The 16459-nt window shown below is 37.6% G+C and overlaps 1 long non-coding RNA gene across 1 annotated transcript; it reads right to left on the bottom strand.

Annotated features, from left to right (window-relative positions):
* Nucleotides 1-243: 243 nt before the first annotated feature.
* LOC308201136 lies at nt 244-10806 on the bottom strand. The gene is made up of 3 exons (XR_013956083.1): nt 10076-10806; nt 5976-6067; nt 244-4981 (listed from the first exon to the last, which is right to left on the bottom strand). It is a non-coding gene; the product is annotated as an uncharacterized lncRNA (long non-coding RNA).
* Between the last annotated feature and the right edge of the window lie 5653 nt (nt 10807-16459).

Genomic DNA, 16459 nt, shown 5'->3' with positions numbered 1-16459 from the left:
ATATTGTGACACAAAATGCCACAGACAATTAAGCTGAGCCCTCCAACTGAAGACTTGATTTAGCCATACATTCTCCACAAGTCACCATTTAAATTAACTGTTGTAGATTCAAGCTAGGAAAATGATAATTCATCTAGTGTAAGTAGTTGTGTAGAAACAGTTTGCTGCTACTGGAAAAAATCTGCATAGTATGTTCTTAAAATATGGTATGTTTCATTTCCTATGGATAAAGACAAATAAATATAGTTGCAAGAAATGCAGCGCATTTTTAAGAGGTTGGTACAATGATTTTTCTCTGCTGCATATTATGCATTTATGTATACTCAACATACAGTCTCTGCAAATGCATATTTACATTTATAAATATGCATGCATATATACATCCAAATATATTTAATTAAAAGTTTTTTTCTAACTTTCAGTATAGAAATACCCATACACATATGGCCTGGGAATAAATAAAAATAAATTTATTTCCGTGCAGGTAAAAAAATAAAAAAAATCAGCTAAAGGAAGTATGGGAACCAAGCAACTAGGGCAGTAAAATGGGGGACACATGTCCCAGCTTCTCCTCTAATAAAAATGTTCTGCTTAAAATAATAGTTACAATGGAAATACTGAAAAAGAACTTTTCCTTACAAAGACCTGTAGTTCAGGCAGTCTTTTCAGATGTGGTTTACTTAGATTTCACTTCTGTAAAAAAAAAACACAAATGGGACAAAAAGGATTTATACCAAAGTTTTCCTGCCTCCCAAATAAATTCTCTGGTGATGAACATATTCAATCTAAACATTAGCCCTCACAAAGCTGAACATTGCCCCAGCCTTGGAGTATTTAGCTCCTTAGAGAATATGGCCATTAACCTTGGTATTTACATTAGTGTTGAGCCCTTTCAAAGAATAAGTCTTTGGAGGTGATAGTATAGGTAAATGTTTCTGGAAAATTTTACTTTAAATTCCTAGGTTTCTTAAAGATCTTAGATTTAAGATCTACTTCTTTTGACTTAGATGCTTTTGGGTTAAAAAAAAAAAAAAGAAAGAAAAAAAAAAGGAAGAAACAAAACAAAACAAAACAAAACAGAAACAACTGCCCTCGGCCTGAAAGCAAGCAGTAAGTGCCAGGCAGGAATCAGCTGCTGGAATTGGCAGGGGGATGCTATGGGTTTCTGCACCAACCTGTCACCGTTGTTGGGATAACGAGTTCTGACCCCTCGGAAATCAGAGGAGGGTCCCCCGAGGGCACGTAAAGCGATGTCAAGCACTTTTGCAAGTAGTCTAGCCTACATCTGAAGCACGTGAGTGTTTATGGGCAATGACTGGTCTAGAGCATTTTAGTAAGCTCCTGTCTTTCTGGGCTTAGATCCTAACTTTGATCTAATGGCTAACAGCCCCTAACATTATATACCCTTTTTTTTCCAGTCCTCATTTCTCCAAACCTTAGAGACTTGCAGAAGCTCTTGTGCATTTGCAAGAAGTGGTCTAAAATAATGTGATCATTTATCACTGGGTTGTGGGTTTTTTGCCGTGTTTTAAAAATTTGTGTAATATATATCAAGTGTCTATGGATTTTGGCATGGTGTTGGGTCATCTAAGCGATTTGGCATTGTTTAGACTGCAAAATAACACACGGGGTCAAGAGCAGTCAATACCGGTCCTATAAATTATTGTCTAGACTCTCATAAATTGTCCTCTAATTTGTGGCTTGAAAAAGAAAAGATATCAGAAGCCAAATCTCTTTGCTTCTGCAACTGCAGCTGTATTTTTAATGCAAAGGACTGTCCTTTCCAGCAGTCTGCTGAGGTGTTTGCTTGTAATGTTCACGTTAGGCCAAAGTCCTAGGGCCCAGGGTGTCTTCTGATGTGCTCCTACAGGGAAATGTAAAACCAAATCCCCAGGCAGAATTTCAGACAAACACTCATTTTTTTTACTCATATTCATCTCTTCCGGGGAAAAAAAAAAAAAAAAGAGAAAATAGCTTTCTTAATCCCAGTACTAACACAATATTGATTCACATTCATGTTCAGTATTTATTGACGTGCATTGCATACAATGGAGGCTATCAATTAGGCTACTCTGTTTGAGGGAAGGGGCAATCACATTAGAAAACAGATGAAGCTCATAGTTTATATAGTCCTAATTTTATGTAATGTAAACCTCTCAAACTCTGAGCACATGACAGTGAAAATGCATGTCCTGAGGACAAAAAAAAAAAAAAAAGCAAAAACCAAATGGATTTACTCTCGAGATAATTACTATGGGTGACTGTCTGTACTTCTCTTACTACAAACTGAATTTCTATGTATTGTATTAACTAACTAAAAGTAAATACATTTGTATAATAGCTTAGCACAAGGTTTTGTTTTGTGAGTGGACCAGATATATGAAGTTTTATAAGTGGTGCGTAATCTTACCCTGATCGTTGTGTACATTTAAGCAGGGTTTCAGTACGTTGAGCCCCTATTAAAGATCAATGTCAAGGAGAGCATAATGGCATATGGGCAGTGTTCAGGAGACCAAGTTGTTGCATGCAAAAATCAGATATAAAACACTCTTTTTTTTGCCCCTTGGAGGTTTTATTGCATGGTCGCAGCTGGATTTACACTGTATTTAATAAAACATTAGTAGCCACCAGGGATTTAAATATGTAACGTAATTCTTTTTCAGTAAAATAATTCCATAAATCCAAATATGAAGTGTTTTTTTTTTCTTTTTTTTTTTTTTCTTCCAAGTGCTGTATGACCATAATTACATTAAACCCTATGTATGGCTTTTTTTTTTTTTTTTTTTTTTTCCACTGTGGAACTTAATGGAAGCAAAATCCATCTGCAAAGTTGATTTTGGATGCATATTCACATTTTTTGGAGCTGATGTAGGTCTGGTGGCTAATAAGCTTTGGGGAGAAACAGGGGTGCTGGCTCTCCATCCTGGCTTACCTACTTTTGATACAGACCTGTGGCAAAATTAAGGTCAATATTACAGGGGCAGGTGAAGATAGTACACATGGAAAAAAGTGCAGAATTGGTGTAATTTCTCTCTAACTTTGTGGTTCCAGCTGGCATCTGAGAATGAATACACTGCAGCCATACAGCCCAGGCTAGGTAGCCTTTACCTAGAATGGTAAACAAGGTGACCTAGCCAAATTATCATTGTATATTAGGTTTTCAGCCCTCGGAAGTTTTCAGTAAGGTAGCTGGAAAAAAAAAAAAAAAGATGCATCTATATTTTATTTAGCAAATTTGATATATTTTGAGGCATCCTGAATGTTTATGGTGAAAGACATCGTTGGTCACATCTTCAGTTGGGTGAAACAAGTGCACTGAGGTTTGCATCAGCTACGGATGATTTCCTTGTAGGCATAGTGCTAATCACCGTGAAGAAACATGCAACGGGAAAACAAACAGAAAGACTGTGTGGGGAAATAAAATAAAGGTATTATACAATGAAGCTTGATGAGATATCTTGAGAGCTCTCACTGCAGTTTTCAAAAACAAAAAGTTTGAGTAGGGACAAACAGTTATTTTCTTACATTTTAATGAAAATAAAGATAAGGAAAAAAGAGTAAATGTGTCCCAAAGACACGTATTCTTGGCTTTGACAACAGGGAGCCATTTTCCAAGTAGAATGAAGTTTTTGTTTTGTAATACTCAGTAACTGTGGCTAACTGTGCTAGGAAGTGAAGATGACTCCAACTGGAATTTGACTAAATCTATAAAGTTTCCACTCTTATACATCTAGGTGAAACACGATCTTTAAAATTACAAGTCAACAGTATCTGAACTCATAACTTTTCCATAGACAACAATTTTGGCAGCGCAATACCCATGCTGGAAGGTCTTAGAGGAAATCTGCGTCATTCTGTGAAAAGCCTGAGATTTTTTCAAATTCTTTAGTTAGAGATCCAGTGGAACCAATTTAGTGATCCTGTCGGACATACATGACTGAATTTGCATGGACTAATGTTACTACAGCATGAAGCAGAATGGATGAAGGCAGCTGTAGCTTTTAAGCTTTGTAGTATTGGTAGGGAAACAAGAACATCTGACGTGTGAATTCTTAATTCACACTTAATACAAATTCTTTAGCTTTCCTACACACTAGCAGCTACAATAAAAAGGGTGACCATCTCCCATCTTAACTAAGCTATCTCTGACTAAGGTAATGGAAACCTTTTTTTTTTTTCTCCTTTTTTCTTTTTTTCCATTCAGGTCTTTAAGATCAGATGCCTCTTACATTGAATAACCACCTCAATGAACTTTCAGATCAGGATACAATAGTAATATTTCATGTAAAGCTTTAACTCAGGTTTTTGCTTTCTTGAAAAAATGTAGGTGAATGTTGTAACTTTATTTTACAGTGTTTAAAAACAAAAGAAAATCCTTAATATTTGCAGCATATTTTATAAACAGAACCAATATTTACACTTTTTTGAACTCTTGCTTTACAATCTTCTATTTACCCTTTAGTTATTTCAGTTCATTTTAATTTTCCCATTGTCTCTGAAACTAAAGGCAAAAGAAAGTATTAAAGAGGTTGCAGTTATTTAAAGGTGCAGTTTTTAGTTGCTCCACTTTTTGAATTTCTCATCAAACAATTGCAATACTTTTGGAAAATAAATAATTTTGAGAAATTTGTGAAATTTGCTTTCAACAAAGAGTGCCGACCAGATTCCCTTTTTATTTTAATCTTGAATGGATTTGATACCTTATGCTGGATCTTGTGGGAGATCTGTTTGTATCTATTTTTCTATCACATGTATTTGAAGACTGGAAAAGCTCATCTGAAATGTTCAGAACACCAGTTCAGAAAGATGAACTTTTAAACACTGGGATATGAATCAAGCTTTCATTCAGACAGTGGATTCTCATTGCCATCCAAGTGGACTGAAAGATGTTTGCCACAAATATCTTCAAAGAGGGTCAGACACAGATCTCACTGTTGCTGAGTGTTGATTTATTATTTTGTTTTCCTTTGTCCTCGCGACTCTGAAATAAGACAAGAGTTGTTAAAAAGTCACTATTTTCTTCTAGCTGCTGGTAAATACTTATCAAATCTTTCTTTGGGGTCAGTGATTTTTCATATGTCTTAGTACACAATGGAATTATTTAATTACTTTTGCTAGCAAGTTTACAGACAAGTATATTCCTATCATACTGCATATCCTCAAATAAGATTATTTACAATCCAATCTAAGGAGTGCTGACTGGTGTCATTGGAAGCTAAAGCTGCATCAGCATTTAAATTTCTACTTTTCTGGGCAAAAACCCAACTGGCTGATTCAATTAAACTCTTTATGTTATATATTATCCAGAAGTTCACAATCTGAAGTGATTCTCAGAGTCTGAAGCCATGCCTTTATGATTGCAATTTGGTAGCAAGACAATTTCCGAGGACTATTTTACTTGAACTGCAATGAAAATGTCAGGACATAACACACTTTCTGATGTGGGTTTTATGAAAGGCACTCCAAAATCAACCATTATTTCAAGCACAAGCAATAAATAACCTTCATTATTCATTAGAGTGTATATATGCATTTGTGTTTGCAAATATGGTGGTTTCCTGAGCAAAGAACCCTGTAATCAAAAGACCCTTCACTCATTTAAGGAGGTAACAAATGGGTAGGTACAAGGCGCAGAAAAAGACAGCCTCTTTAATCGGTAATGGAGATAATCTATAGAGTTCCTGCAATACAAGTAGTCCATCTTCCAGGCATAAACTTTAGATAAGATATAGGATGTGGAAAGATTCATGCAATATTGTGAAGCTACTTTTCATAATAGTCATTTGGAAGAATTTTGTTTATGGTTTATATTGAACAAAGAGAATAGACCTTTCCCTTGGCACGTAAATCACAGCCCTCCTGAAGGATGTCTGGAGCGGTGCTCCGCTATTACTATTCACAAGAACATTAACACCGGTGAAATAGGCTCTGTGAATTTACTGCTATTTACCTGTTAAGATTAGGAGCTAACGTACCTCTGCAAACAGTTGACATGATGTGCCAGACCTGCAGCAGCCCCTTCCATCCTCAAACACTGCACAGGAGTGCTAGAAAGCAGCTGCTGCACCTGTGTGAAGGATTTTTATTTTAATTAGGCTTTGTAGAAAGATCATATTCAGACTCAGGTACCTATTTTGATGAGATTCAGATAGGTCAATCAGAACTGAAGAGTTAAAAACACGGCTTGGCCAAAATACACTGATTTATTGGAGCTGTTTCCATTTTTGAAATTGAAAAGAAATTCGTTGAGAATGAAAATGACAAATTTGAACATTTTTCTGGCGATTTAAAAGCATAAATTATGCTTGCTAGTACTGCTTTGTTTTGACAAATTCTAAACAATTTTCAATTTCAAATGTTTTTATTTTTTTGGTTAAAAATTAAATTGGAGGAGATTTGGGAGAAAATAACGATAAAAATAAATAAATAAATAATAAACAAGCCAAACATTTACTTTAAAAGTAGACTGAGATGCGCTTTCTTGTTATTTCTTATGATTTTATGAAGAAGGGCATTTATATAATGAAATCTGTATTTCTGGGGGAGAGAGGTGAAATCAGGAGTAAACCTGTGCTCGAGACCATTATTTAAGAAGAGGAGAAAAAGGGGCACCAAACCGTAATGACCAACAATATCAAATGAAGGCTTTGGAATGATGCTGGAGGACCAGAGCAAACCGATTAAAGCTCTGTGGGAGGACGGTGGCTCCCCAGCCCCTAGATAACAGCTAGAAAATGAGGGGAGAAAAGGGTTGGGAAGGGGGGAAATAGGAGGAGAAGGAGGAGGAGGAGACTCTCTCTTTCTCTCTCCTGCCTCTTTCTTTTTCCCACTCCTGTTTTTCATAGTGGGGGCACTAATGAACTTTTCTAGCCCTATGAAGACAACTCTTGTGTTCTGATTAGTTGCCTTACTTTTAATGAATTGTTTTAATCAAGTTTCAAAGCAGGCACTCTATGCTTCATTGCAGCAGCCCAATGACAATGAGCCGAATGTTACCAAGACAGTGCATCTGATGGACTTTAATGGATTTTATGTGACAGTGTCTAGTGGCCTCATATTAGACATAGCTTTACAACAGAGAACCCATGGGGTTGCACTATGCATTTAATCTATACAAACTGTAAGGACAAGGGAGAGGGAAGCTGGGGAGGGGGAGAGACTTTGAACCCTGAAGAGCTTCAAAAGACATGCATTTCATACTAATAAGAAACATTCTTTGGTCATTTTCTTTCTTTTTTTTTTTTTTCCTCAATAGCAGAGTGCCATTGTGTTTTCTTAGGGAAAGTCAGGAGTGTAATATCTCCAGGGCTTTTTGCAATAACATTCGTGAAACACAAAGTTATCTGGAAAAATTAAGCTCTCAAGGAAATCTTGGCAGTGCTGCAACATTTCCTGGATTTCAGGTAGTGATTCTGAGTTGTGATCTCTTAAGTCTGTAACAATTTGCTATTTCTAATTTATTGCTTCATTTGTGACTGCTGCTACAGCAAGGTAAATTTATTCTGATTTGCACAACCTAAGTCTTAGCTCTGACAGTGACTAATTATTACCTGAGTTAAAATAATGAAAGTGTCGGAAAGTGTCCGAATGCAATTTGTTAGGAAAACATGTGGCATGCTGTGTTACCCAAGCCCAGAAAAACCTAAGTGATCAGAAACCATGGAGAATTAAGAATTTTTCCCCCAAAGGTTACAAATCAATGTGGAAAATTTTCAGGGAATTGGATTCAATTCACTAGAATACAAAATGCAGAACATACCTGTGTGATTATTTGCTTAAGGAGGAAAAGTCAGGTTTTTTTGTTTTGCTTTTTGTTTTAACAAATCTAACAGGATATTGTGATAGTAACCACATCCAGGGAGTTTGCATCCATTATAGGATATTATTTGACGCTGATCTGATGCTGGATGATTATTTTGCAACTATTCTTTTCTAGAATAAATAAAATAAAATATAATAAAATCTGTGGCAGAAAAAAAACTCCGAAAATGTAAGCACCTTTAGCTGGTGTAAGTAACACATTATTATTTTTTTCACTGGCTCAGGGTCAGTCCTGTGTTTTGTCAATTATAGGCATGCCTTATTCGCAGAACAACTCAGCTCCAGCTGTGTAAAATGAATCCTGAAATGAAATGGTCAAATGATGTTAATGACTCTGTCTGCTCATGAAAGTTTCTGAGGAATGTTAGCAGCTCTGGGTTAGAATTAGAGAGCATCTGACAGCTCTGTAGTTCTGGTTGTTCGAATAGCTCTATGCAATCAGATGGGATATCAATAAATTAAAATAATAATACAAAAATAATAAGCAGCTATCCAGCAGAAATGATAAAGCAATACAAATGATATAGGTCTGCTTCATTTGGGACATTTGTCACTCTTGTGAGCCATTTAAGCCATGCTTCAAATTAAATTTATCTTAAACAGGATTTAATTTAGATTTAATAAGGCAATTGTCTTATTGTTAAGTACCAATTGGATGTCAACACATAATGCTTTCTAGAGTGATAATTCTACTGTACTCTGAAAAGATGCTGGGACTACATAAAGGCTAACAATTTCATGGTCCATAACTATGCACCTATGTTTAATGTTACTTAATATGTACCTATATTTAGTCTCTGTATTTCAGCCCTCCTACCAGATGAATATCCTATTTTATAAAGAAACTATACAACCTGCATCTCTCTATATATCTAACACACCTGCTAGACCTCTAGAGAGATATGATTATATTAATTACAATATATTGATTGATTTCTCCTTTACATGGACTGTCTTTATTTAATTTAAATATACAATTAAGCCCATCCAGGACACAATTTTGACTATTAATGTGATAAATAATTGCTAATTGTTTTATGATACATCACATATTTTAAGGCAATGTTTCTTATATGCTAATAACAACTGCATTTATAAATAAAAATATGCTGAAAATCTGTCTTATTTATTTGTTATTTGTTCATGGTCAATGCCTTTTTATTTCTCATGTCTGGAAAAAACAATGCATACCTTGGCATTTTAAAGCATAGTTTTCAAAGAAACATGTACACCTTTTCATATAGTATCCATTCATGCTTTTAGGATGATTATATAGAAAATATAGGTGTCAGTATGTGATTCTGCTCTCTATTCTGCTAATTTCTAGTCTGTGTACAATACCACAGATCAGGCAATTATGGCACTAATAATATTTGCACTAATTATTGCTATTAAAATCTATCCATAGTACAACATTACTGTCAGTATTATTCCTATTGTTCAAATACATTAGATTTCATCTCTCATTTTACATGACAGTAATAAAATTCCTTTTGAATCTGCCCTAAACCTATAACATGATTAATAAGTAATTTTTGAAGAATTTTCCTTCTAGGAAACAAACAAACAAACAAACAAACAACACCAACAGCATTATCTGTTCTTGTCTTCACTCTCATTTTGTGTCTGCTTTCTACAAATAAAACCAAACTTGTTTGAGTCAGTTTACTGAGAGAAGTCGCCATGAAAACAGCAATTTAAAAGAAGCCTGGAGAGTATTTGCAAATTATGAATTTGTAAATACAACATTTATTATTAAAAACTTGGTTCTAAGAGCCACACTCATTTAATCAAGGAACGGAAGCAATGCTGTATGATTCACACACCCAATAAAGTATAATCATAAAATAAAAAAAAAGACATATAATTTCTAGTGTGTGTCTACACCGACAAAAAACTAGCAGCTGTTCAAAGAATATTCATGTATTGAGAGAGAGGATGGGGTCCAAGCTTTGAAAAGCATCTGGGTGAGATAGAGCCTTTTGTCATTGGGGCCGGTTGGAAATTTCTGCCTGGGCTGGGTCCCATCAGGCAGCGTACACCCTCCTTGGGCAGGGAACATTGATGTTCCGCTGCTGGTTGGGAGCTTTATGAGGCATGGTGGTTGGGGCATCATTATATGGCCATATCCAGTGGTAATGAACCCAGCTGAAGAAGCTTCTGTTTCCCAGCTGTGTATCACTCCCATCCCAGAGCAGCATCCATTTGGTCAGGTGTGGCATCCCGGTACAATAACCCACAGAAACAGTCTTACATGAGACCACAGAGGCATTTTCCTTCCTTTTCTTTCTGGAGAGAAGCACCAGAAGGAGATGTTTTCATTCTTTTTTCAGCTCCAAGACAAGAACCTGTTAGGATGCTTGAGGCAAAGAGGTGCTCCAGAGGATGGGCTTGGCTGCACCGCCCAGCTCACCCCATGCAGCCTGGGAGGCTGCCAGCAATCTGTGCCAGTAATGAGCAGCCAATTAATTGATTACTGAAAGTATAACTGAATCCTATGCCTCAGAGAAATCTAAAATATAGTAATGGCTTGCTTTATTGACAGCATTCATGCCATATTTAGTAGCTGGTATGTAAGAAGTAGCTGGACAATTTTGTTACACTTAATATGTTTCAGAACACAGCATAAAACATGTTTTAACACTATAACATCTATTGAGCAGTACCTCTGGGAACAGGCTTTATTATTAGATTACATTATACAAGATTAGACTAGTCAATAAGGGATTTCTTTCACACAGCATGCCATCTGAAATACCTGTTTTTCTTTTTCTTTCTTTCTTTCTTTCTTTCTTTCTTTCTTTCTTTCTTTCTTTCTTTCTTTCTTTCTTTCTTTCTTTCTTTCTTTCTTTCTTTCTTTCTTTCTTTCTTTCTTTCTTTCTTTCTTTCTTTCTTTCTTTCTTTCTTTCTTTCTTTCTTTCTTTCTTTCTTTCTTTCTCTTTTTCTTTCCTTTTTCCTTTTTCCTTTTTCCTTTTTCCTTTTTCCTTTTTCCTTTTTTTCTTTAAATTACTTCAAGACCTTTTTTGTAGGATCTTAGGTACAATATACCCATGAATCATAAAACTGACAAGCCCCAGGGCTGAATGGTCTCTGTACGGGAGATAGGAGGCCTAGAGATAAAGGTGCTCTACAGGTATACAGTGACAGGGGTGGATTATAGATAAACAAAAGGAGCAGTTATTAGATGGGAAGTGCCAGGCAGGATTGTACACTCAGAATGCAAATTGTAAGGACTGAGTCTCAGGGATCTGACTCGGCTTGGACTGTCAGACAACGGGAAAACAAAGACAGTATATCAGTCTGGGTACAATCCAGCTATTATTTATTTATTTATTTTGTTATTTATTTTATATATTTGCTTTAGCTGCTAGCTGCAGAGAGGATAAGGAAAGCAGTCAGGGTTTCAGCCAGGTTTTGGCACATGGGTATAATCTCTGTTCTCTCCACCAGGGAATTCAGGCTCCTTGTAAGGTTAATTCAAACAGCTATTTTCTGATCAAATAATGTGCTGATTAGTTAGATAAGAATTCAGTGATTAGAAAGGCAAAGAATAGGTGTGCCATGAGATGACCTGAGTCAGGGCAGCAAACGGATGCCTTCGTCCTTCTGGGAGCCAGAGACCCAAATCCTCTCCCTTTCCTATCCATCTATAGCATCTGTGTTCAGAGCAGCACCCATGGGAGAGGCAGGTGGGGACATCCCTGCTGCCCAGGGTGCACATGTCCCACCTGCCCATGCTGGGGACATCCCACGTACCCAGCGTGGAGCTGGGCACAGCTGGGAGCACCTGGGGGATTTTCAGGACAACGCATTCCCTGCTTGGGCAGGAGTCCCCAGATTGCAAGCTTGGATTTAAGAGTTTGGTGCCTGCAGAGCGCTGAGGCACTATTTTGGTACCCGAACCCTTTTTGAACATATGTCTGCTCAATTACATTGCTGAAATGTAGTGAGAATCAAACACACTATTTGCTTTTTTCAAATGATATCCGGTGCTATTCACACGTTTTTCCCCCTTTAAATTCCGCCGTTGCCTGCAGAATTGGATCTGTTACTGGCAATTTCTCCTTCTCGGTCCTAAATTAAAAATCTTTGCTGCAATACACAGTTGCTGACTATGTCCATATGAACGACTTCCATTCAAATTTCCTAGATGGAGAAGACTTGTGGCCTGCTTTGCTGCGCTAAGTGGAAATGAATATGAATTGAAAGGACTATATTTAAGAGCAGTTTCCTTTTTTTGCCTACGAGGATTTTTCTTCTCTTATATAACCAAATTTCCCCACAAGATTGACATTTCAGGAAAGGGGCAGCGGCAGACAGGTGACTACAGATCACATTGGATTTCAGCAACCTTCCATTGTAAAGGTCAGCTCTCTGCAGTGGGTTTTCAACTGACTGTTCCTCGCTTGGTTTCCATCTCAGGTGAAATACTTTGTGTGCCCAGGTAAACTTTATTCTTCTCCCCTTTCCTCTCTCTTTCCCACCCTATCTCCCTCCCTCTCTCCCCTTCCTCCTTTCTTCTCATTTATTTCTTAAAATGTGTAATAGAGAAAGATGAGATATAGCAGGAGAAAGGACTGCAGAGTGGTCCATCACTTCCCTTGCCATCCTGACCCCTGCTCAGCTCTGAGCACTACCAACCAAGAAAAGCAGTGACCTGTTGCAACAAGTGATGGCCACTGAGAATCTGTCAGTCAGGCACACGAGCAGGCAAGGAACACCCCATCTGGAGGGCAATACTGCTTCCTGCGAACAGGATTTGGTAGCAACTTTAATGTGGAAACTGGAGAAATAACTCCAGTAATTACCTTTTCCCCATGTTGGCCACTGGGTTGCCATGGACACTATGGTCTGTCCAAAACACGGGCTGTGCTGTAGTGCTAGCAAGCTGTCAAATAACCAACTGGGTGTCAGAAATTTATAGCTAGTAATTAACTGATAGGCTTATAATTAAGTGGAGATACCCCTGAACAACAAAGCTTGGATATGAACTCGAATTCTGACTTTTTCCCAAATTCAGGGGCAAGAGAGAGTGACAATTTGGGTTCAGTCCCATCTTTGTAATTAAACAATGATTTTTGACAGGAGGGGAATCTCCAGCAGTTAATGACTGACTGCAGGAGTTGAGGGCCTGAGGCAAAGCTGAGGGCTTTTAATCCAGGTGGTCATTAACTGCCTGGGAATGCCTGACCCTAAGGTTAATTGTTTCTATTTAAAATCATGAAAATAATATACACATATACATACCCCTCTTCCTTCTTTTCTGCTGTATACATGTATTACAAATATAAATATGCTGTCATTTTATGCATTGGATAAGATGAAAGCTGGGCTGCGGGATGTTCTAGATGTATTTGCTAAAAAGCTCAGGTACCCCAGATATTCTTTTTGCATTCCTCTTTCCATTAAAAAAGTCTGGCCCAGTCAGGCCAGGGGGGACAGACTGGGGAAGGCTCTGGTTCAGGGTGTGCAAGGAACAGGGTTGCTCAGTGAGGATTTTACAGGTATCTGGGATGCTTCACAGTAGAGAAGAGCTTGTGCTCCCAAAGCCATGTGGATATTCTGCTTTTACAATGGTATCAGCTGATTTAATAAAAGCTCTCTCTGCAGTTATGTACGTCCAGGGAGCAAGGAAGAAAGTCACTTTTAAAAACTGTTGTGCACCTTTACATATATATATATATATATATATATATAATTTTTTTTGGGGGGGGTGCTTTTAGAGCTCAGCACAGTGCAGGATCAGGCCCTTGGAAACCGGCACATTTTATTATATGTATGCAATTAATTTTCAGTGTTGAATACTGCTTGTGTAAAAGAAACAATCAGGAATCTGGTGCAGCCCGTAAGCCAGAAACTCCGAGTAGGTGACGTGCTACCCCACTGAGGTTCAGCGGGTGCTTCATCTGAACCAGAAAGAATCACGCTTGGGTTCATTTAGATGTATTTTCTTCCCCAAATCCTTCTCTCCCCCTTGCTTTTCTTGTTTTTAAAGAGACATATGTCATCATCGCCAGTTCAGTTTCCTGTGTTTAACCCTTGCTATATCTAGCCTGATTACTCCTAATAAAGCTTGACAGTTGGAGGGTTAATCCAGCCCTTGGTCTCATGGTTTCTTCTCAGGAAACAATCTGTCCCTGAGAGCTTTCTGGCCTGTTGCAAGGTTATATCCCCCTGGGGTGCCATCAGCGCCAGCCAGGACTCCTTTCCCATTGTCTGCCAAATGGCCACCAATTAAGTCAACTGTTCCCCAATTAGAATTTTGAGGAATTTATCTTGTTCCTCCTGTGTTCAAACTCCCAAGCAGGGGCAGCACTTGGAATCGGTTACAAGGGCTTTTTCTTTTTTTCTCCTCTTTTTTTTTTTTTTTCCCCTTCCAGAGTGAGGGGGGGTGAAATTAAATAAATAAATAGCAGCTCTTTCCTGTAATCAGATACTCCTGGGTTTTTCCTGTTGCCCATTCACACAGCTTAATCCTGGGGTATGTGATGAGAACATGGTAATATTTAAGGGAGGATATTTTATTATTGTTCCATTCACCTGAACTAGTGCGGATTAAATTTTTTTATTGATGCTGCTCTTAGTAAAATGTTTCTCCGTGACATCAGCTATAAATATAATGTGATTTCCTGAGTTAAAGGAAGAAAAGTAATTTTATTTCAATTGGTCTAATAGCCAAATATTCATTTCTATTTATTTATTTATTTATTTATTGCTAGAAATTATTTAACTGATTGTTTACAACTTTTTTATTGGAGAATTAAATTCTGTGCTCTGGGTCAACTTTAATATGGGAAATGCAAAGTCTGGCAAAGGTATCAGGATAATATCCTTTAAATGAGATATCCAAAGATCAGATTGATCCATTCAAGGCACATAGGACCTTTGGCTTCTTTCCTGAGAGTGTGTGAAGGTTTTCTTTAGCAAACTCTACGTGATACTTCAATGGCCCTGGCCATGAAGGAGCAGGACAGTTCAGTTCTGGTGACACAGGCAGACTGTGCTGGGCCAGGCAAGGTACCACCATCGTGGCGTTTGAATCGGTCCATGATTCCAGAGCAAATTTTGGGATTAATTCTGAAAATGCACTTTCACTTTAAAATTATATCAGTGAAATCCCTTTGAAACATAAGCACTCGTCATGCAAGTTTACTGAAACATAGTTCTGGGGCTTCAAACATTTGGGTGATTTACCCAACTCTTATGCACTTTTCTGCTGATCCTTTGCTCTACTCAGCTCCATAGATTCTGATTTCCTCCTAGGGCTGCATTAAGTGATGTAACTAAAAATGTAACCAACATCTGTCATATGTTGGTTTTTTTTTTTTTTTTTTTTTTCAGAGAGAGAAATGCATGCAGTCAGATGTTTTGTTTGGGATTTCTTAGGGAAGATTTTCAGCTCTCATTTTCACGTATTTCCTTCTTATTACTGCAAATAAGGCCAATTCACTCAACTCACATCTGCTTCGAAGTGTCACCAATTTCCTACAAGTTCCAAAACATGAGGCAAGATGAAGATAAAGACCATATATAAAATTTAGCTGTCAATCCAGTTTTCTCTAGGGTTTTTTTATGATTTTATCTAAAGTAGTGTGTTTGGCCATCCAGATTTGGTTTCACTCACTACAAAAAATGGCAGGTCAGATCTTACATGGGAGAAATTAAAGAAGTTATTCCAAATTCACATGAATAAGACCTTTGGAACCATCCTTAAGTCCTGTAGTCTTCTACTTAAATAAAATTGTGATGTGTATGGAAAGCTGAGACCCACAAAACTTTCCAAAGTTTTAAGGTTATATTACATTTTTATTTTTTTTCCAAGATGCACAGCTATTTCCAGAAGGACTGAGCACATGTCCCAAACATAGTATACAGAAAACAGAAATATATCCCCTTGCTTCCCTCGGGGTGTGGGAGGTGGAGGAAGTTAGTGAAAAAATATAGCAGAGTAATAATATCAAAAGAGCAAGACGGCAAATTATAGCTGTCCCTGGTCAGATTTAATTGGGTTTTCCTCAATACAGTGAAGAGTGGTTGAGGAAATGCTTCCCTTGCCATAAAGCTCCCAGCAGTCCCCTCAGACTGCACTCAGCTCCAGTCCCGTGGAAGCGAGCACATAATCTTTACCCACACATCAATACCCAGCTCCCACATCAACCAGGAGGAAGAATGCGCCATTGAAGAGGTTAATTCCCATTCGTTAAAATAGTCTGCATTTATTGAGGAAATGCAAGCAAGCATTTTAATAGAAAATTTAAAACCCATTGGGCCTGATTCTCCTCACATTGGTTTTAAATCATCGTCACTCTGTTTGGTTAATCTTGCTTTTTTCCTGGTGTTAGCAAAAGGATGATCCAAGTCATCCTCCCTTTGTTCCTTATGTAAATTAATGATTTTGACAAAAATTTTCTTACAACCTGGGCTACTGAAACTCGACGAAACTCCCAAATGCTGGAAAAACTCAAGCACACCTTCCCTGTTCAGCTTGCGCTTCTTGTGCATCCTTGCAACAGTTCTGTGCACAACTCGTGTGACTGTGCAAACTGCACGTGGCTGTTTTGCCCAGCCATGCAATTCTCAGGTGAAAAAGCAGTACTCATTTTTGCAGATACAGGCTTTATTTCCCGTAGCGATGCTT

Source organism: Anser brachyrhynchus (genome assembly GCF_964034855.1).
Source record: "Anser brachyrhynchus genome assembly, chromosome: 11".
In the NCBI taxonomy this organism is placed as follows: Eukaryota; Metazoa; Chordata; class Aves; order Anseriformes; family Anatidae; genus Anser; species Anser brachyrhynchus.
This window is presented reverse-complemented; position numbering and strand designations above follow the sequence as displayed.